Here is a 22,793-nt window from a genome sequence, read left to right as displayed (position 1 = left end):
AAACTTGAGCTATACTATATAATGCCAAATATTGTTATGACAAGCAAAATTATCCACATGTCCATTAAATTTTAGAAAGCAGAATTCCTTTTTAAATTGTCTCCCTTATGATACTAATAAAAGGAAAGATAATACAGAAACTGTAAGGCAACTATTTCAAGGGTACTGGAGACTTACACTGCAAGTTGGCCAAATATTGTAGATGCAAAAATACTGTTTTGTTCAATCTTTTGCTCATCTGGGGAATAGAGAATGAATAAACATGGGTCCAGGCACAGCAGCTCAAAGAGGGGAATGCAGGTTAGGGATAACCACAAGTAAAAGAGAAGAATTTCAGGTTGGATGTGGTGGCTCATGCCTGTGATCCCAATACTTTGGGAGGCCAATGCAGGAGGATAGTTTGAGCCTAGGAGTTCAAGACCAACCCAGACAACACAGTGAGACCTTGTCTCTACAACAAAAATCAGCCTGGCATGTTATATTGGTGCACACTCTTGGTCACAGCTACTTGGGGGCTGAGGTGGATCGCTTGAGCCTGGGTGGTTGAGGCTGCAGTGAGCTGAGACTGCGTCACTGCACTCCTGGGAGACAGAGAAAGACCCTGTCTCACACAAAAGCGGAGAGGGGTAATTTCAAAGGTACAGTTCTTGATGTAATTTAGGTAGAAGAGGTTAAACATTTAAGTGGAGTTTCTTTTAAATAGTGGTTCTCAAACTTCAGCATGCACCAGAATTATAGTAGTGTTTAATTACAGAGCCCTAACTCCAGAGTTTAATTCAGTAGGTCTAGGCCAAGACCTAAGATTTGCATCTCTAACAAGTTTCCAGGTTATGCTGATGATCCAAGGACCGTATTTTGAGAAGCATAGCTTTACAAGATGTTTACTACCCACTAATGCTCCATTTCCTTCTAAAAGTGATCAGGTGTATCTGGAAACAATTTAATAACGAATATGAAGAATTAAAAACAATTTTCCAGGCCTAAGTAGCTTCTACTCTCTATTCTACCAAAGAAAGAAACCACTATAGGGATAAGAACATACAGAAAAATGAGTCTGGGCTCATCTGTTAACCAAGCTAACCACTAGCTATTTACAACTGAAGCTAAGGGGAATTTGAACATTGGTTAGATATTTAAAGATACTAAGAACTATTGGCTTGGCACGGTGGCTCATGCCTGTAATCCCAGCACTTTGGGAGGCCAAGGTGGGTGCATAATTTGAGGTCACAAGTTCAAGACCAGCCCTGGCCAACTCTGTGAAACTCTCTCTCTACTACAAAAATTAGCTGGGTGTGGTGGCACATGCCTGTAGTCCCAGCTACTCGAAGGCTGAAATACGAGAATTATGTGAATCCAGGAGATGGAAGTTGCAGTGAACTTTCATCAACCCACTGCACTCCAGCCTGGGCAAGGGTGAGACTGTCTTTAAAAAAAAAAAAAAAAAAAAAAAAAAAAGCTTCTAATTTTTTAGGTGTCATAATAGTACCATATTTTACAGTTGAAACGGGAGCTGAGTTTTGCTTTAAAATAATGGAAAGGAAAGGTGAAATGTATTATAGATGAAAAAAGGTTAACCAAGAGTTGCTAACTGTTGAAGATGGGTAATGGGCACAGAAGGGGAATACTGCAGTATTTTCTCTACTTTTGATTGTATTCGTAATTTTCTATAATATAGTTTTTCAAATGCCAAAAAATTACGTGGCTGATAATAGAATTTACGAGAAGCAGCCAGGCACAGTGGCTCACACTGGTAATTCCAGCACTTTGGGAGGCCAAGGCGAGCAGATCACCTGAGGTCAGGAGTTGACACCAGCCTGGCAAAAATGGCAAAGCTCCATCTACAAAAACCAAACCAAAACAAAACAAAAACGTAGCTGGGTGTGGTGGCACATGCCTGTAATCCCAGCTACTTGGGAAGCTGAGGCAGGAGAATCATTTGAAGCTGGGAGGTGGAGGCTGCGGTGAGCCAACATTGTACCACTGCACTTCAGCCTGGGCAACACAGCGAGACTCAGTCTTAACACACAAAAAAAAAAAAAAAAAAAAGAGTGTAAGAGAAGGCAAAAAACTTTAGGTAGAAAGAGTCAAAACAATCTGACTATGCAGTTCCTTGAAATTTAGTCTTTTACTTTGAAGGTAAAGCACACATATAACAAAAATTTAGGGTTCTTATTTTAAACTCCAAAGTTAAGATAAATTAATGCATATAACCAAAATACAGGATACGAACATACTGTCCAGCTACCCTACCCTCTATTTTTTTTTATCTTCTGATATCTCTGCTGTCTATCACTTGGAAGCTCATCCAGATTCACTGAGGAGCTTAGAACTCTGTATCATGTCCTGCCATCAACATCTCAGTTACACCAGTGTCCATGCAAATGATCCCAACATTTCAGTTTCAGTTTCTTGACTTTGAATCAAATAACCTTCACCTTCACTCCACCTTAGTTACCCAGTCCCACAGATACACACTAGATTCTGTCATAACCTGAACTGAACCACACTGGGCAATAACTGAAGGCTCCTTGATGGCGCTGATACCTAAGCTGCAGCTTAAAATACAACTCAGGGTTACCCAGACCAGAGTGTCCACTGGCTGGAATTTATTTGATGCTCAAAAAAAATGTTTGTTGATTAAAAGAATATAAAAGTAGTGACCTTATGAAATTTACATTACTAATTCAATTACCTGAATACATTTAATTATATCTTCAGTTGGTCCTCCTAAACTACAGGTTTTTCCCTTTTATTTGCGTAATGTAACATATTCTTTCTTCAAATCCAACAGTGTAAAGATAAAAGTCCAACTCAGCTCTCTTTATAAAGAGTTTCAAATTGAACAAATTGAACAAATATTATTTACAAATCATGTCAGGTACTTAAAAAACGTTTTTGTTGTTGTTTTTGAGACAGGATCTCACTTTGTCACCCAGGCTGCAGTGCAGTGGCACATCTACAGGTCACGGCACCCTCGACCTCCTGAGCTCAAATGATCCTTCTACGGCATCCTCCTGAGTAGCTGGGACAACAGATGCATGCCACCATGCCTGGCAAAGTTTTGTATTCTTTGTAGACATGGGGTTTTGCCATGTTGCCCAACCCGCCTCAGCCTCCAAACTGAAACTGCGGAGATTACAGGTGTGAACTACCACACTCGGCCAAGAAAAAGACTGTCAATGGATATCTAAATAAATTTTAGTAAAGAGTGGTGGAGTGTGGAAGCAGCAAGTGAAATCTTACTTGTAAGAAGGACTCTGCCCTCACAAAGTATCCAGGAAGTTGTCCATCCCAGAGAGAATTTTCGGGTATACAGAAAATGTAAATTCTTTTGCATTGTTGATGTAAAGAAAGACCCCCATGTTTGTAATTATTCACCTTGTACCAAATACATTCTAGAGCAGGAACACTAAATATAAGCATCTAGCTGTACCACAATAAAAAAGTGCACAAAACAAAATTATCACCAAAGTTACAAATAAGTGACAAAGTAAAAAAGCCACTAGTCTCATACATCCTGACTAACTCATAATGTAGACGAGAACAGACAGATGGAGGTGACAGTGAGATGTTCCTCAACAACTTGGTAATCTAGGGAAAAGCTTATAGTGAAAAAACAAGTGGAGAGAATTCACATATAATGAATAAGATAAACTTTATATCACAGTCATCCAAGCAAGTTATAAACATCTGAATTGAAAGTTTTAGAACACTCTAGACTTCAATTAGGGTAGGCTGGGTATAACGTAAAAAAGATTGAAATTTAGTAAGTGGAAATCTAATAAACTGTATCATATTCCATTTAAAAGATTCAGAGTAGAAGAAGAATTGGCCTGGAACCAATCAAAAGCAACTTTAACCACCAGAAGAATCGGAAGTTGCTTATCCAGTAAAGAAACACTCAATTTGGTCAAAAGAAATGCTATCTTCCCACTGCCCCCCACCACTGGAGGAATGAAATGCCCAGGCTTTACTATGGCCTGGATGAAAGACTTCTCACTGCCATTTCCTCTAATTCTATAATTAAGAAACCTTCTACTGACAAATCTTGTTCCCATATATGCAGATAGCACAGAGGGGATATTCTAGTTGGCAGATATGAGCATTACGCTTACCAGAAATCATTCATTTTATATTAAACTGATATCCTGGCTTATACATTCATCTCCTCTGAGTTTCATTACCATTAACGGGATGACTCTGGGGGCCTAACAGCAAGTTTCTGGACATATAAAGATGAAAAATCCTTGGATTGTGATAGTCATCAAAGTAGAGCCACCCAGTGAGTTTTGGTGGCCATCCAGTAGTGTTTCCTTAACATAATCCCTCTCCCTTCTTACTACCTTAAAATTACAACAGAAACATTCATGCTCTAAATATATGATTACCACAGACATAAACAACAGATTACAGCATACGAATTATCTTGAATTTGGCACTCCCTTATAAAAGAAATTCATTTGTAAACTATCTTGTCCCATCCTCCCTCAATTCTTACCTTCTTGTAATATTTGACTCAACCCGTAGTAAGACCTCAGCGAGACTGACTCATCTATGACACAGTCAATATACTGAAGCAGCAGAGAGTTGTTTAGCACTGAGCCCATCTGAGAACGCAGCTGCAGTAACAGAACCACCGATCAACTTCTGAAAATAAAGAAAATATGTAACAAAAATAGGCTAGGCATGGTGGCTCATGCCTATAATTGCAACACTGTGGGATGCTGAAGCAGGAGGATCACTTGAGCCCAGGAGTTTGAGACCAACCCGGGTAACATATTTTTAATTTTTTTTTTTTTTTTTTTTTTTTGAGACAGAGTCTCACTCTGTCAACCAGGCTGGAGAACAGTGGCGGGATCTTGGCTCACTCCAACTTCTTCTCCCAGGTTCAAGCAATTCTCATGCCTCAGCCTCCTGAGTAGCTGGAAGTACAGGTGTGCACCACCATGCTCAGCTAATTTCTGCATTTTTTGGTAGAGATAGGATTTCACCATGTTGGCCAGGCTGGTGGTCGTGGTCTTGAACTCCTGAAACCTCAAGTGATCTGCCCGCCTTGGCTTCCCAAAGTGTAGGGATTACCAGTGTAAGCCACCGAGGCTGGCCTGATATAATTTTTTTGAAAAATTAGCCAGGCGTGGTGATGCACATCTATAGTCCCAGGTACTTGGAAGGCTGAGGTGGAAGGATTACGTAAGCCCAGGAGTTCAAGGCAGCAGTGAATCATGACTGTGTTACTGCCTGGGTGACAGAGTAAGACCGTCTCAAAAAAACAAAAACAAAGGCCATACAGTTCAAACAGAAAATGCAAAGAAGCACATGGTCCAGTCACACACCTCTAAGCAATGGATATTCTGTAAAAGTTGGGGAAAGCTTTGAAGCTGTTCTAGTGAAATGATCCACTTCTATTCAGACAATCAGAAAGACTCACCTCTTTTTTTCCATATTCTTTAGTGTAGCTACTGGAATTGAGCACTGGTATAACTGAGAGAGAATTCAATTTCTAAAGAAAGATAATAAAACAATCTATCAATGGACAAAACAAACTACAAAACAAATATAAAAGCAGCTGTTAATGTGTTTCAATTAAATGGGAATATGGTTTACACAGAATCCTGGGTAACTGACATGTATTTAAATATCTATAATCTCCTCTAAGATCTGAATGGTTATTATTTGGATTTAACAAAAGAAAGCCATGCAACTTGTTTGAGCTTTAGATACTATTTTTAGAGGATGAACACTAGCTGGACCTAACATCAACTTCCGAGGTTCTGGAGAAAGTCCCTGGTTTCTTCACTTCATGGCAAGCAGAGCCATCTTCCATATATTCTCTGAATTCTTAAAATAGATCTATAAATTTGGATATAAAGTACAAGACAGTAGGCACCCACAAATTGGAGTGACGTAAAGTCTAAAACTGCTCATTAATTGAATATATATTATGAATTCCTTTACATACAAATGCATTTATTTTTCTGATCAGCAATCTATTAAATGCACCAAACGGGATCAACACGAAGTGCCAATCCCTAAAAAAAACTTCCCCAGAGCAGTACCACAATACTAGATAGTAAAACAGTAGGCTGTAAGCATTTTAGTTGAAATCTGTAAGTTAACTTTAACAAAAATAACATATTTCAGTCTCAATATGATTTCTCTCTCCTTAATCCCTTACCTTTTTCCTAACAGGCAAAGATACAGAAATCAGAGCAGAAGCAAAGAACCTATACAGCGACAACAAAGCCTGAAGATGAAGCTGCATTCCCTGAAATAAAATAAGTTTTCCATTTTCAATTCTGTGGCTACTAAAAAACTGAGAAAACAAATACCAGTAAGAAGAAAGAAAGTATATTCAGACCATAATTTCACCATGAGATATAGCTATAGGAAGATGCTATCAAAAATCAAGGAAGGAGTAACCAGACATTGAAGTCAACCACCATAAAACAATCCGCTCCAAACTGTGATCTTCTCTCTTACTACCATTATTGACTTTAGTTCTTTCTCGTATTTTCTCTCCTCTTCCTGTACCTTAGGCTTAACAGTCATACTTACTAGCATTGCATACCTTATTCTCACTGGTAGCATACTCAGGACTCAAAGTTTATTCATCCTTGATTTACACATCAAGGAGATACGACCAAAAGAGAAGCTAATACCTGATTATTATAGTTCTTGGAAAAGTATCTAGGAAATTACAATTGGCATGCCATTATCAAGCAGCTTTGACATAACTAAAATCTTAACAAAGCACTAATTTCACAATGAAAGAAGTCATTACTGCTAGACACCTGCATCTGACTATGCACAGAAAGCACACCACTAAAACGAATTCCGAGGAAGTAACCAAATTGTTTTGTAATACTAAAATTTTATTATATCAAATACTGTACAAAGGCAGGCAGTAAATGAGGCTTAGAAGTAATTATTTTTTGAGATGGAGCTTTGCTCTTTTTGCCCAGGCTAGAGTCAATGGCATGATCTCTGCTCACTGCAACCTCCCCTTCCCGGGTTCAAGCGATTCTCCTGCCTCAGCCTCTCCCAAGTAGCTGGGATTAAAAGCACACACCACCACACCCAGATAATTTTGTATTTTTAGTAGAGACGTGGTTTCACCATGTTGGCTGGGCTGGTCTTGGACTCCTGACCTCCAGTAATACACCCGCCTTGGCTCAGAGAAGATGTCTATGACCTAGAATCAGGTACACGCTGGAAAGAATCTCAGAGCATGTGCGTATTACCTGGAATCAGGGCATAGGCTGGAAAAAAGCTGAGATGCAAAGGCAGGTGCTGCCTCTGGGGAGAACGGACAGAGTAGGAACCACTGTAGTTTCTTGCCTTTACAGTTGTGTACATATACTACTTTGATAAAATTTATATTAAAAAATTAAAAATTAAATGAGGTCGAATGTGATGACTCATGCTTAAGCCCAGGAATGCAGGACCAACCTGGGCAATATATTGAAACTCCATCTTTATAAAAAATACAAAAAATTAGCCACTCATAGTGGCATATGCCTGTAGTCCCAGCAACTTGTGAAGAGCATCTGCTATCAAATCTAATACACAGGCAGTGAGCTCCTGGGATATGAACCATTTTCTTTAAATTTACAGTTGTCTCTGCATAGCTGGACTGTTTCCAGACTTTCCAGCAGTCCATGAGGCAGGAATCTTTAAACCCATGAGAAAGCCTAGCTCTTCCCTCCTCTTCTAACATTCCTTTTTTTTTTTTTTTTTTTTTTTTTTTTAAGACTAAGTCTCATTTTTGTCACCAAATCTGGCTGCAATGGTGCAATCTCGGCTCACTGCAACCTCTGCCTCTCAGGCTCAAGCGATTCTCCTGCCTTAGCCTCCCAAGTAGCTGGGATTACAGGAACCCACCACCACGCTCAGTTAATCTTTGTATTTTTAGTGGAGACAGGATTTTACCATGATGGGAAGGCTAGCCTCGAACTCCTGACTTCAGGTAATCCCTGCCACCTTGGCCTCCCCAAAGTGCTGGCATTATAGGCGTGAGCCACTGCACCTGGCCTCTTCTAACATTCTAAAGAGAAAAAGAGAAAGCGATTTAGCTTAGCAGCCAAGGAAAGAAAAAACAATGTATACATTAAATTGCCCTTTAATTTTTTTCTTTTTTTTTAAATTATACTTTAAGTTCTAGGGTACATGCGCATAACGTGCAGGTTTGTTACATATGTATACTTGTGCCATGTTGGTGTGCTGCACCCATCAACTCGTCAGCACCCATCAACTCGTCATTTACATCAGGTATAACTCCCAATGCTATCCCTCCCCCCTCCCCCCTCCCCCGTGATAGGATGTTCCCCTTCCCAAGTCCAAGTGATCTCATTGTTCAGTTCCCACCTATGAGTGAGAACATGCGGTGTTTGGTTTTCTGTTCTTGTGATAGTTTGCTAAGAATGATGGTTTCCAGCTGCATCCATGTCCCTACAAAGGACACAAACTCATCCTTTTTGATGGCTGCATAGTATTCCATGGTGTATATGTGCCACATTTTCTTAATCCAGTCTGTCACTGATGGACATTTGGGTTGATTCCAAGTCTTTGCTATTGTGAATAGTGCCGCAATAAACATACGTGTGCATGTGTCTTTATAGCAGCATGATTTATAATCCTTTGGGTATATACCCAGTAATGGGATGGCTGGGTCATATGGTACTTCTAGTTCTAGATCCTTGAGGAATCGCCATACTGTTTTCCATAATGGTTGAACTAGTTTACAATCCCACCAACAGTGTAAAAGTGTTCCTATTTCTCCACATCCTCTCCAGCACCTGTTGTTTCCTGACTCTTTAATGATCGCCATTCTAACTGGTGTGAGATGGTATCTCATTGTGGTTTTGATTTGCATTTCTCTGATGGCCGGTGATGATGAGCATTTTTTCATGTGTCTGTTGGCTGTATGAATGTCTTCTTTTGAGAACTGTCTGTTCATATCCTTTGCCCACTTTTTGATGGGGCTGTTTGTTTTTTTCTTGTAAATTTGTTTGAGTTCTTTGTAGGTTCTGGATATTAGCCCTTTGTCAGATGAGTAGATTGCAAAAATTTTCTCCCATAAATGGTGCTGGGAAAATTGGCTAGCCATAAGTAGAAAGCTGAAACTGGGTCCTTTCCTTACTCCTTATACGAAAATTAATTCAAGATGGATTAGAGACTTAAATGTTAGACCTAAAACCATAAAAACCTTAGAGGAAAACCTAGGTAGTACCATTCAGGACATAGGCATGGGCAAAGACTTCATGTCTAAAACACCAAAAGCAACGGCAGCAAAAGCCAAAATTGACAAATGGGATCTAATTAAACTAAAGAGCTTCTGCACAGCAAAAGAAACTACCATCAGAGTGAACAGGCAACCTATTAGCAAATATTCTATGCCACATGGTAACTTTGATTTATAAACTGCAGGTGTTTCATTCCATTTTTCCAATTATTTAATAGAAATATTTTTATGGCAAGAATTTTCCCTTGTTCTCTCCCAACACATTTTTACCTAACTCGCCATTACCTCATCTAGCCACTTCTGTTCAAATGAGTTTCGAAACACCCTCTGCAGAGATAGATGATCATTCAGTCCTGTTCAGAATCGGGGAGATAGGCCTGAATAGAGGGCTTTCTTCAATGTAGTGGTTCTATAAACTTATCCATTTGTGTGGATCTATATGAATACTCTTGAACAAAATGTCTAAGCAGAAGCCCTTCAGTACATTTCTTGGTCATTTTCTCATGGACTATTACAAGAGGAGCTTGTTGCCCAAGCACCCCTCTGCCCTCCCACCACCTTTCTCCCCTTGGTGCTGGCAAAGGCTGCCTCGTTTTCTGGAGTGTGCTATCCCATTTCTCTGATATAGGACGGAAGTGGCACATGGTTAGCTGAGCTCAATGAAAGAGACAGTAGAGTTTTGCCACTTGCTCTCTTACTCTACACCAAAAGCCATGAATTTTTTATTTCCATAACCATCGCTTCAAGGGGGTGATTGGTCAGGAGCCAACTAGGGACTAGGGACAGATGGAAGAGGTTTCTACTGCAACTTTGAAGCTGCTCATGGAATTATAGCTTGCCACAATCTGGAAGTGGCCCAAACCAGAAGGAATATCTGGACACATATTGCCAGTACATACAACTTCACAGAGCCTTGAGGGGTGGAGGAGAGAATACCACTATATCTTTCAGACAATAAGTTGGCCAGGTCCCTGGAAAGCTCTATTAAGGGTCACTGTTAGACGTTGGATTCAAGACATGTGTTGGGAGTGAAAGCAAGCTCATATCTCTTCTGTCTACAGAGGATTAGACCATATAGAGCCAATATTCTCAACCTACAAAAGCAATATCTGAGTCTGGGCCACAGATATACAGAGAAGTCTGTGTGAGTTGTGAATTTTTACCTTAACATGATATTAAAATGGTGACAGGTAACATTTATTGAGCACTAAATATGTGTCAGCCATTATGTTAACAGTTTCATGTGTTACTTAAGAAAATGTCATATGGCCAGATGTTGGCACTTTCATCTGGTTCTGCACAATTTATTATTTCATTTAATATTCACAATAATTTTATGAGTAAATACCATACCAGCCTTACATATAAAGAAATGAGTATTTGTTAACTTATGTTGAACAGACATTGTTTTAAGCACTTGATAAGAATTAAGTCGTTTAATTATGTCAACGATGCAATAAGGTAGATGATCTCCAGTCAAAATACATTCAGGTGAGGAAGCAAAGGCACAGAGAACTGAAGTACATTGTCTAAGTTTGCTTGGGTAATAAGGGGATAAAGCTAGAATTTGAACCCAGGCAATAGGATTCCAGAGTTAATACATTCAGATGCAGAAAGATTAGTTGACTTTTATAGCATCATACAGTTGGAAAGGTATATAGCCAGAGTTCAGCCCAGATCTTTCTGATTTTACAGATTATACTCTTAACCACATGATTCTATGTTGTGGTTGAGAACTTAACAAAATTGGCTAATGCTTAGCAAGCATTTGATAATAGGGATGAAGAATTTGGATTCCATTTCACGAGAGAAACTAACATTTGTTGAATGTTTATTACATAATAGACACTTGGATAGCAATTAACATAATTTATCTATTTCCATCTTCCTGAGTGGAATTATTATCCCAGTTTTAAAGATTAAAACATATATTCAGAGAAGTTAAGTAACTTGTTCATATTGGCAAAATAGGTGTTCAAACACAAGTCTTATTGTAGTGTTTTGATGTGGTGGTAAGAACAGGAGCTTGAACAGCTGTTGAAATATTGAATTCAAAACTGGGCTAAAAGAGCTTGCTTAGAGCTGCAGGGAAGCTGAGAAGATCATTAGCAGTCTGCACATGCCTGGGGAGTTAGACACTTCGGTATCTTGCAAGACGGACCAAGGAGTGATCCAAAGCTTACTCGTCATGTAAAGCTGTGCAATGGTCAGAGTCATAACTTTGATAAAGCCTCCAGTGCCTTCTCTTCTGCAGGAATCTTTGCCTTGCCATACCAGGATCAAAACTTGGTCTCCACAGGCTTTTTTTACACAGATTTTTATCAAGAAAGCAAACAGTCTAAAGTCACAAACACTGCTCTGGAGGAGGGAAGAAAGATAAGAGACTTGACTCACCTTACTTATTGCAAACAAGACAGATTGGGCTACAACTGGTGCATGGGAAACTCATTATGATCACTTCAAGCCTTGACAAGTGCAGTGAGTAACCTGAGAGCCCAGCAAGGAGTCTCAACACACTAGTCAATCTGCTGTCAGGGTGAAGCAGACAGTGTAAACCACAGCAAGGCAACAGATTAGGCCTCAGAAGTGCACATGGTCAGCTAAGTGGGAGAACAGAACTGGATCATGGTCAACAGTGAAGGTAAAAGCAGCTCAGAATAGAATGATGTTTTGTTTCCCTAAAGTGAAAAGAGTGTTTGACAAATGACTGCTGAGAGAAGGGTGGGTCTATTATTATTAGTCAGGACCCTGCCAATAAACAGAATCTCGATCAGGTGAATTAGCTGAAGATATTTTAATGAAGGGACAGCATACAGTAGTGAGGGCAAATTTCTGAAAACCCAAAGATTAATGTGGGTTTTCCAAAGTTCAGTAACAGCCTAAAAGGGAAGGGAGAGAATATTAAGCTGTTAGAGACCAGTGATAGCTCAAGGGAGCTGTGATTACAGAGGGATGCAGCCGTTTTCATAGCTATGATGCTGAAACTGGGAGGGAGTGGAGAAAATATTCACCAACTTGTTTTTCCACCTGTCCTTTGATTTCTTGCCAGTGGCTTCCATTGGTGAGAACAACCTGAAGCCACAGTGGAAAGGGGGCCCAAGAGATGCCATCTGTGCACATCAGCTGCTCAGGGCAAAGAGCAGAATAGAGATGGGCGAAGGATGTTTCCGATTGGGCAAACACATTAACCGTCTACCTTGGGAAAGAGTCCCAGTCTTTAGAATTGTAGTCTCATGTGCAAATATCTGCAGGGGACAGACAAGTATGCAAATAGAAAAAGGGAGCAACATGAGTGAATGGAGGACTGTTGAATATGTGCGCATTTAGAAGGGCATGAACACCACATGTGTAACCTCCTTTCAGCCTTGAGGTAATGTGAATCCATCAAGGCTAGAAGATCCAGTTTTGGAAGTGAGGCAAATCAGCTACTTGGGAGGCTGAGGTGGAAGGATCACTAGAGCCCAGGAATTTGAGTTTTGCAATGATCTATAATCCAGATAGCTATGTGACATCACCTTAATTTTAGAGATTAAAAATGAATTGGCCAAACAATTGGATGTCATGATGGTTAAAGAAAACACATCTGTGAGAGATTAATCTCATTTTTGGAAGTGAAGCACAACATTCAGGTTATATGAATTCTGATTTTTAAATATTGGGGATTAACTGAAAAAGAAAATCCTGCAACAACCAAACAAAACACATCTGTGAGAGGTATTCATTCCTCCACCGCTAGGCTCAGTGTATTGGATAACTCTTGCTTTTCAACTTACATCTTCTACACTTAATGTGATTCTGGAAGTTGCTGAGGAAATCAGCCCCTCAGAGGGGAACCTGGTGTACTTTTTTGTTCAGCAGCACTGAGTAAATATCACTTTTCCATCCCAGGGCTTTTCTGACCCCTCAGCATGTTACACTTAAGCAGCTACCCAGTCTTAGAGTCTGGGTAGTTGGAAATGCAAGTGGGGCACACATTGACCATTGTGGTACCCAAGCTAGTTCATAATCACTCCCCTTTTTATGTCTTTGGTGGAATGATCTCAAAGCTCACATACATGGATCATGTACAGTCTCCCACAGTGGTGGACAAAGGCTGAGACCACATCTTTATATTTGCTTTCTCTCCCTTCCAATTTAATTTTCCTGAGTTCTCCACTGCTGTAAAGAAATGGAAAAAAACCCTTCCTTTCTTGGGCTCTGCTTTCAGAAGAGATTCCTCCCAAGGTTCTACCATTCTGCAAATTCTGCTTTAGGAAAAAAATTAAAAGACCTGTAATTTTTCTGAGGGATATTTCATGTTCACGTAATACTGAATATTTATGGTAGAAGATCCCACCCAACTCAGAATTTTTTTTTTTTTTTTTTTTTTTTTGTAGATGGAGTTTTGCTCTTGCTGCCCAGGCTGGAGTGCAGTGGCGCCATCACGGCTCACCACAACCTCTGCCTCCTGGGTTCCAGCGATTCTCCTGCCTTAGCCTCCTGAGTAACTGGGACTACAGGCACGTGCCCCCATGCCTGGCTAATTTTTTGTATTTTCAGTAGAGACGAGGTTTCTCCATGTTGGTCAGGCTAGTCTGAAACTCCCAACCTCAGGTGTTCTGCCCGCCTCTGCCTCCCAAAGTGCTGGGGTTACAGGCCAACTCTGATTTTTAAATATTTTAATGAATACACTTAAGCTGGGAGAAAGGGCAGAAGAAAACATTGTACATTTGTGGCCAGGGATTGCCCCAAGATAGAAAATACTCTCTGTGAATAAGTATGAATTTTTGGTTATGTGTTGACACCTAACTCCTTGGAAAATCAATAGAAAGTGATCTTTAAATATTTAGTTTTTAAATGTATTTAAGTGTTGATTCTTAAAGTGGTTTTGCACTTTTTTAGAGAAGACAGCATACATATACATATTAATATCCCTCATAATAACATTTATAAGGTTACTGTGTAGAATCTGGGAAATATGCATGTGAACCAAGAAAATAAGACACAATGTCAAATGATTTATATTTATAAGACATATATTAATCAAATCAATTCATCTAATTACTCATCTAGTCAATACACATTTATTATGTGTTTTGTATATGCCAGGCACTGTGTATACTCTCAGGTTACCAGAAGTGATTTATATTTATAAACCATATGTTGACCAATTTATCAAATCAATTCATGGAATTATTCCTATATTTGATGTGTATTTATTATGTATTTTGTGTTTGCCAGACACTGTGTATACCCCCAAGTTACCACAATGAAGCCAAAACTTCTATCCCTGGTCTCCAAAGTTCACAGGCTACCTGGTAGGAAAATAAATTAAACATGTACAAATAGTACATTAATAACTAAGTAAGTTTGTCATGGAAGTATAAAGCATTTCACCAGATGCACTTTTAACTCCAAATTTAGGGGATGAAGAAGAAAATTAATTTTCAGCTGAGATCATAAAGACCAGTCAGAGTTAGTTGACTGAGCTTTAAAAGAAGAGAAAGATTATTTCTAGCAAAAGAAACAAAGGGGCTATAAGAGAACAGTCTGGAATGAAAGGGTTATTGGGGAGAGTGAAGCAGGGTTTTTCACAAGACACGCAAGAAGCAGGTCATGGCGGCCGTATAATGCATGTTAAAGAAATGGCATCTGACTTTGAGATGGGAAGAAGCAGGGACTCTCAGGTCCTCTGAGCTGTCTGCATGGGAGGCCATGGCAAAACGTAGCATCCACGGTCAGCCCTCTGCAAAGAGAGGCAGGGAGTAGCTGCTGGAAACCAAAGCACACAGACAGTATAATGAACTGGGGAGATAGAATGGTTGAGAGTGGGTGGTTACTCCATAACAATACAAAGGAACCTAAAGGTGTCTGGATGAAATAGACATTATTTACTTCACTGGCAGTCACCAAGTATGAATATACGTTAGTCATTATAGCTCTACCTATCAATAAACTAAAATTATTTTGCAATGACTTATAAACAATGTCTAATCATTTACAATTATTTACAGTTATTTAAAAATATTTAAAAATAATGAAAGTTCTTCGTTCTGTAGAACAAATCTAGAATTCCCACAGCAAAATAGTCCTTAGTTACTCAAAGTTGAAAATTTAGACCACCCACCGTGGGAATCTCTATCTTCATATTTCAGGCCTCTTTAAAAGACAATATGAATTTGTCCCCTCCATATTTCATTGTCTCCCTCATCTTCTCTTCCTTGGTAGCAAATATCTTTCCTGAGCTACAACTGTGGAATACCTAAACACAGAGACAAACAAGCTGCTAACCAACCAGTTAAATTTATTGAGAAGCCTGCTTGCACCAGTGCATAGTAGGGTCTGTGACAACACACGGAAGGCAGACACGCACCTGCAAGCCTCTGCCTTTCAAAACTGCCATACTCTCTTTCCGTCTCCACATCAGCTTTTCACTTCCATTTACAGTGTGCTCTAGACTCATTGATTATTAGCTCCAGTGCTGCCCTTTTATATTGTAGGCTCAGGGAAAAAAGGTGCCTAGGGTGCAAACATTAGAAAGCCTCTACTCTCAGGAACATGTCTGTGCTAACTCAGTCTTTGCACAGACCTCAGAGTGAGTGTCTGAACCCTGCACTCTAGGTGTCTCATTCCCCTACCCCTAGGCAGAGTGCCAGCTCTGCTTAGGCACATTCAAGAAATAGTACAAAAAAAGGAGCACTGTCTCCATGTTGGCCAGAAAGAGTTTATCCTCCCATTCCTTTTCACATCCAATGATGTATTTTGGATTATCAAAACATTCAAATTCAAATGCATAATCTCCAAAGATAAAACAACATAGAGTACAATCACGGTGCCATGGACACTGCAGAAGTGCGGTAGAATTCACACCCAGTCATGACACAGGCACACATGTAAAGAGCAGGATGACTCAGTTCTTTGCCTTCCTGTGATGTTACACCATGAATTTGGACATCTTAGAAGGTCTTTAGAAAATTACTCAGCTGTGTTTGTGCCATTCCTTCCTTCACTCATGTAACAAAAGTGTTCTTAGCCCTTACTGCATGCTAAGTACTGCGTCTTGTGCTGGGGACACAGAGATGAATGAGATACAGTGTGAATCTCATTTCCAACAAATTTCATCCATTCGCCTGTCACTGTAGAGATAACAGACTGCTGTGACAGAGGGTTCACAAAGGAGGGGAAAAGGCTCTTTCCCTAATACATTCCACATTTTAACAGACTTTTTGGCATCACAGCTCTGAGAACTGAACTGACTAAAGAGCAGTCTTCAAGTGGCAGATTGAAAACGAGACATGACATGTATAGTTTGAACGCAAATACTGGTAACCACTTGTCAAGTTTAGAATAACTAGTAGTACGAACAATTAAATCAGTTTCAGGGGGAACTTGTAGACAGCATAATAAACTTTTCTTGAAAGAATTGACAGAATTCTTCTACTTGTGCATCGGCATTCCCTGGCTTCAATGTGATCATTAAATTTCAAGTAATTTGAATGCAGAATATCAAAATGGCCAAACTTAGTGGTTAGGAGCAGAAACTCTGCAAACAGACTGGAATTGCTGCTCAGCTTGACCACCTGCTGCTTACTGCACCTGGAACATGTTACTTAACCCTCTACCTCTCAGTTTCCTCATCTGTAAAATGGCTAAAGTAATAATAATTCCTCTTTCATAGGGTTCTTATGAGTAGGAAATAGTTAAGAATGGTAAAGTTCTTAAATCAGTGCCTGGAAACTTGTAGCACTAATTAAAATTTCTTGATATATTTAGTACTTCCTAGAAAATGTAAATAATATATTCTTCAATTTTCGTGTAGAATTATATTTACTCAAGTAGATACAAAGTACGATATATGAAGAAATACATACAAAGTAAGTTAAAGTGAACTAAGTATAATTTTTTAAAAAATATGTTTTATTGTGGCTATATATAATGTAAAATGCATTACAATTTTTTAAGCCTACAATTTACTGGTATTAATTACATTTGCAGTGTTATTCAACCACCACCACTACCTGTTTCCAAAATGTTTTCATCACCTGTAACAGAAACTCTGTAACCATTAAGCAGTTATTCTTTGTTTCCCACCTCCTCCCTAACCCTGGTAACCTCTAACTTACTTTCTGTCTTTAGATCTACTTACTCTAGATATTTCATTTAAGAGGGATCACAATATTTTTCCTGTTGTGCCTGGCTTATTTCACTTAACATAATGATTTCAAGATCCATCTATATTGTAGCATGTGTCAGAACTTCAATCCTTTTTATGGTTGAATAATATTTCATTGTGTGTGTATACATTACTACATTTTGTTTATGCATTAATCTGTTGATAGACACTGGGCTATTTTCACCTTTTGACTATTGTGAATAATTCTGCAATAAACGTTAGTATAAAAGTATCTGTTTGAGTTCCTGTTTTCAATTACAGTGGGCATATACCTAAGTAGTGGAATTGCTGGGTCACATGGTAATGCTGTTTAGCTTTGTCTTAATTCTGACTGCTGTAACAAAAGTACCACAAACTGGATGGCCTAAGAAACAAACATTTATTTCTCAAAGTTCTAGAGTCTGTGAAATCCAAGATCAAGGCTCTGGTAGATTAAATACCTAGTGAGGCACCACTTCCTGATTTGTAGGTAGCTGTCTTTGCACTGCATCCTCACGTGGTAAGGGACTTCCCCGGGGTCTCTTTGATAAGGCACTAATCCCATTAATGGGGGCTTTACCCTCCTGGCCTAAAGACCTCCAAAAGGTCCTATCTCCAAATACCATCACAATGAGTGAATTTGGCAGTGGATGTGGATGGACATATCCAGTCCATAACAAGCTTTTTGAAGAACTCATACTGTTTGTCCCAGTGGCTGTGCCATTTTACCTTCCTATCAGCAATTTCTCCACATCCTCACCAACATTTGTTATTTTTCTAATTACTATTATTATTATTTTGGTTTTTTTTGAGAAGGAGTCTCGTGTGTTGCCCAGGCTGGAGTATAATGGCGTGATTTCGGCTCACTCCAACCTCTGCCTCTGAGGTTCAAGCAATTCTCTTGCCTCACCTTATGAGTAGATGGGATTACAGGTGCCCACCACCACACTCAGCTAATTTTTGTATTTTTGGTAGAGACAGGTTTCACCATGTTGGTCAGGTTCCTCTCAAACTCCTGACCTCAGGTGATTCACCTGCCTTGGCTTCCCAAAGTGCTGTGATTACAGGTGTGAGCCACTGCACCCAGCCTACTATTATTATTACTATATTAATAGGTTTGAACTGGTATCTCATTGTGGTTTTGATCTTATGATTAATGATTTTAAATATGTTTTCACGTGCTTGTTGGCTATTCGTATATCTTTTCTAGAGAAATATCTATTCAAGTCCTCTGCCAACTTTTTAATCGGGTTGTTTGTCTTTTTGTTCCTGAGTTGTAGGAATTCTTTATATATTATGGATCCTGTTTCCCCACTAAACATATACTTTGCAAGTATCTTATCCAGTTCTTCCAGAGAGCCTTTCAATTTCTTGATAATGTCCTTTGATGCACTAAAGTTTTTAATATTTGTGAGGCCCATTTTTTTTTTTACTTTTGTTGCCAAGGTCATTAAAATTTATCCCTATGGTTTATTCTAATGATTTTATGATTTTAGTTTGAATTATAGTAAATTGTTTTTAAATTAACACATATTATATTCTATTACTAGTAAACTTTTCACCCAGAACTACCCATGTCATCACTCTCAGCTCTCATGATTTGGCACAGGGATACTGTATGTAGCTGTAGCCTCCATCTTGACCTTTAATTACTTTTGCAGCTCTCTGAGAGACTCATACAGATATAGTTGATCGGCTTTTGATGAAATAAGGCTACCACGAAGAATTAGTACTTCTGATATCAAATATTAATGATAAGCAGACTTCAACCCTGAAGATGTGTTTGAGAGAAATTTAAATCTTTGATTTAAAAAACAAAAAATGCCTATAATTCCATATTATTTGTAATTCAATATAGAAATTTTTAAAGTCATGTAAAACCTTAAGAATTTAGTATTTCTCTTTGCTAAATAAGCCTTTAGTCACCAATAAATTTCTGCTAGAGGTCTGTTTAAATGAAAATTTCTTTAATGAATTTTAAAATACCTTGTGCTAAAATAATCATCAGTACAAGCATACCTCAGATATGTTTAGTTCCAGATCAGCACAATAAAACAAATATTGCAATATAGTAAGTCACAGAATTTTTTTGGTTTCTCCAGTGTATATAAAAGTTACGATTACACTTTACTGTATTCTGAATGTGCAAAAACATTGCCTAAAACAACTATGTATATCGTTTAATTTAAAAATGCTTTATTGCTAAAAAAAAAAAAAAGCTAAAATCTTTTGAGACTTCATTGAGTTGGGATCTTTTTGCTGGTGGAGAGTCTTGTCTCAATGTTGATGACCACTGATCAATTTGGTGGTTGCTGAAGGTCGAACTGGGTGTTGCAATTTCTGAAAACAAGGCAACAATGAAGTTCGCTGAATCAATTGACTTTTCCTTTCACGAAATATTTTTCTGTAAGTTGCAATACGGGGTTATGCCATTTTACCCACAGAGTTATTTTTTCAAAAGTGGAGTCAGTCCTATCAGACTGCCACTGCTGTATCAACTAAGTTTGCATAATATTTTAAATCCTTTGTCTTTATTCCAACAATGTTAACAGCATATTCACTGAGTGTACTCCAACTCAAGAAGCAACTCCTCATCCATTCAAGTTTTACCATAAGATTGCAGCTATTCAGTCGCTTCTTTAGGCTCTACTTATAATTATAGTTGTCTCACTATTTTCACCACATGCAGTTACTTCCTCCACTGATGTCTTGAATTCAACAAATGTATCTAGGAGACTTTGAATCTACTTCTTCCAAATTCCTATTTGTGTTGGTATTTTGGCCTCTTCTCATGAGTCATGAATGTTCTTAGTGGTATCTAGAAGAGTGAATCCTTTTGAGAAGGTTTTTTATTTACTTTGCCTAGATCCATCACCTATAGTGTAACAAAATATGTTTCTTAAATAATAAGACTTGAAAGTGAAATTCCTTCACCTGAGGACTACAGAATGGAGGTTGTCTTAGCAGGCATCAAAATAACATTAACTACCTTGTACATCTCCATCAGTCTTCTTGGGTGATCATATGCATTGTCAATAGTAATATTGATAATGTAATATTGACAAAGTAATATTTTAAAAGAAACCTTTTTTTTTCCTGAGTAGTAGGTCTCAACAGTGGGCTTCAAATATTTCAGTAAACCATGCTGTAAACAAATATGCTGTGATTCAGGCTTTGTTGTTCCATTTACAGAACACGGGCAGAGTAGATTTAGCCTAATACTTAGAAGCCCTAACATTGTCAGAATGGTAAATGACCACTGGCTTCAACTTAAAAGTCACCAGCTGCATTTGTTCCTAACAAGAGTCAGCCTGTCCTTTAAAGCTTTGAAGCCAGGCATTCACTTCTCGTCTCTCACTATCAGAGTCATAGATGGCATCTTCATCCAATAGAATAATGTTTCATTTACATTGAAAATCGGTTTTTTAGTGTAGCCACCTTCATCAATTATCTTAGCTAGATCTTCTGGATAACTTGTAGCTACTGTATCAGCAGCTGCTGCTTCACTTTGCCCTTTTATGTTATGGAGATGGCTTCTTTTCTTAAACCTCATGAACCAACCTCTGCTAGCTGCAAACTTTTCATCTGCAGCTTTATCACGTCTCTCAGCCTTCACAGAATTCAAGAGAGTTAGGCTGTTGCTCTGGATTAGGCTTTGGCTTTAAGATATTTTTTGGCTGGTTTGATCTTCTATCCAGACTACTCAAATTTTGTTCCATGTCAGCAATAAGGCTGTTTTGCGTTCTTGATTAATGTTTTCACTAGAGTAGCATTTTTAACTTACTTCACAAATTTTTCCTTTGCATTACAACTTGGCTAACTGGCACAAGAATCCCAGCTTTCAGCCTGCCCTAACTTTCGATGTGACTTCTTCACTAAGCTTAATAATTTCTAGCTTTTGATTAAAATTAAAGATGTGCAACACTTTCTCTCAGTTGAAGACTTAGAGGTTGTTGTGGTGTTATTAATTGGCCCAATTTCAATATTGCCATGTTTCAGGAAGTAAAGAGCCTCTCCTTCCAGGAGAAGGGGCAAGATAGGAAAACAGCAAGATGGTGGAGCAGTCAGAACACACAAAACATGTATTGATTAAGTTTATCATCTTCTATGCATGCAGTTTATGGCATACAGAAGCGATTATAACAGTAACATAAAAGATCATGGATTACAGATCACTGGAACAGATATAATAATAATAATGTTTCACCTATTGCAACAATTAACACATGTGATGCAGAGACAAAAAAGGACACCTGCTGTTGGAAAATGGCACCAACAGACGCGCTGGATACAAGATTGCTACAAACCTTCAATTTGTAAAAACAGAGAATCTGCAAGGTACAATAAACTGAAGCACAATAAAGTGAGATATGACTGTAATGCCATTAGGAATTAAAATATTTCACAAAATCAGGTACAGTTGCATTAGAAAAAAAATATTTTAACTTATCCAACTTAAAGGAAGGTATAACATAATTCATGCTAAGTGCTATCAGTTTAATTATTAAAATGAGTAATGTGCATGAAGTGAGCTATTGGAGTTTTTCTCATAATATTTCCTTAGTGACTGTATTGAAGGTCTTAGAATTACACAATGACTTTCAATTTTGAATAGCATTTGGCTTGTTAGCTCTTTATAAGCACTTGGAGGATAAGACCATCAAGAGCATATGTTTTTACACCCGAATTTCACAGTATAATTCCTTTCACACAATAGGCATTCAGTAAGCATTTGTTGAACAAAATATATTTCCATAGTTATAACTGGCAGTTAACAAATATTTGGTGACTGAATTAAAAACAAAGAATAGTAAAACAAAGAATACATTGTAGGAAACAGAAGTGACAACCAATTAAATAGCTCAGGAAAAGAGGATAAAATGACACTAATTCCATTGAGATTTTAATATACGTTAATGCTGTATGCATTAATGTAAAGTTATTTTCTATATATTACCTGGAGAAATGAAGATAATTTTTCAGAGGAACAGTAAGGTAACCACGAAAAAGGTGATGCAACTTAGGTGAAACTCATCGAAGGCATGTACTAACTTTATTACATGGTATCTTGTATTTACTGTATAGTTTGCTTAAACTCCTAAGAAGAAATGGTAATCTGGGTGAGGAAAAATTAAAAGTTTTGCAGAACTGTCATTATAACTTCTACCTCAGAGAATGAGCTTTGGAATCATACAGAGTTAGTCCCGTGAAAGTTGAACAGGTGAAGTTCAAAGTGCAAAGACTGGAACTGGTGGTGAGTCTCAAAAGACACTGCCTCTTTCGTCCACAGGATCATTTTATGAAAGTGTATTTTACCTATACTATGAAGATTTATACTTATTTCATAATTCTCCACAATAGGACTATCTTTTGTCAGATAAACAAGCAAATCTGTGATTGGAATTAGAATAAAAATGAGAC

This window comes from Macaca thibetana, chromosome 16 (assembly GCF_024542745.1).
Source record: "Macaca thibetana thibetana isolate TM-01 chromosome 16, ASM2454274v1, whole genome shotgun sequence".
NCBI classification, from domain to species: domain Eukaryota; kingdom Metazoa; phylum Chordata; class Mammalia; order Primates; family Cercopithecidae; genus Macaca; species Macaca thibetana.
The sequence above is the reverse complement of the archived record's forward strand: the minus strand, read 5'-3'. Positions refer to the sequence as shown.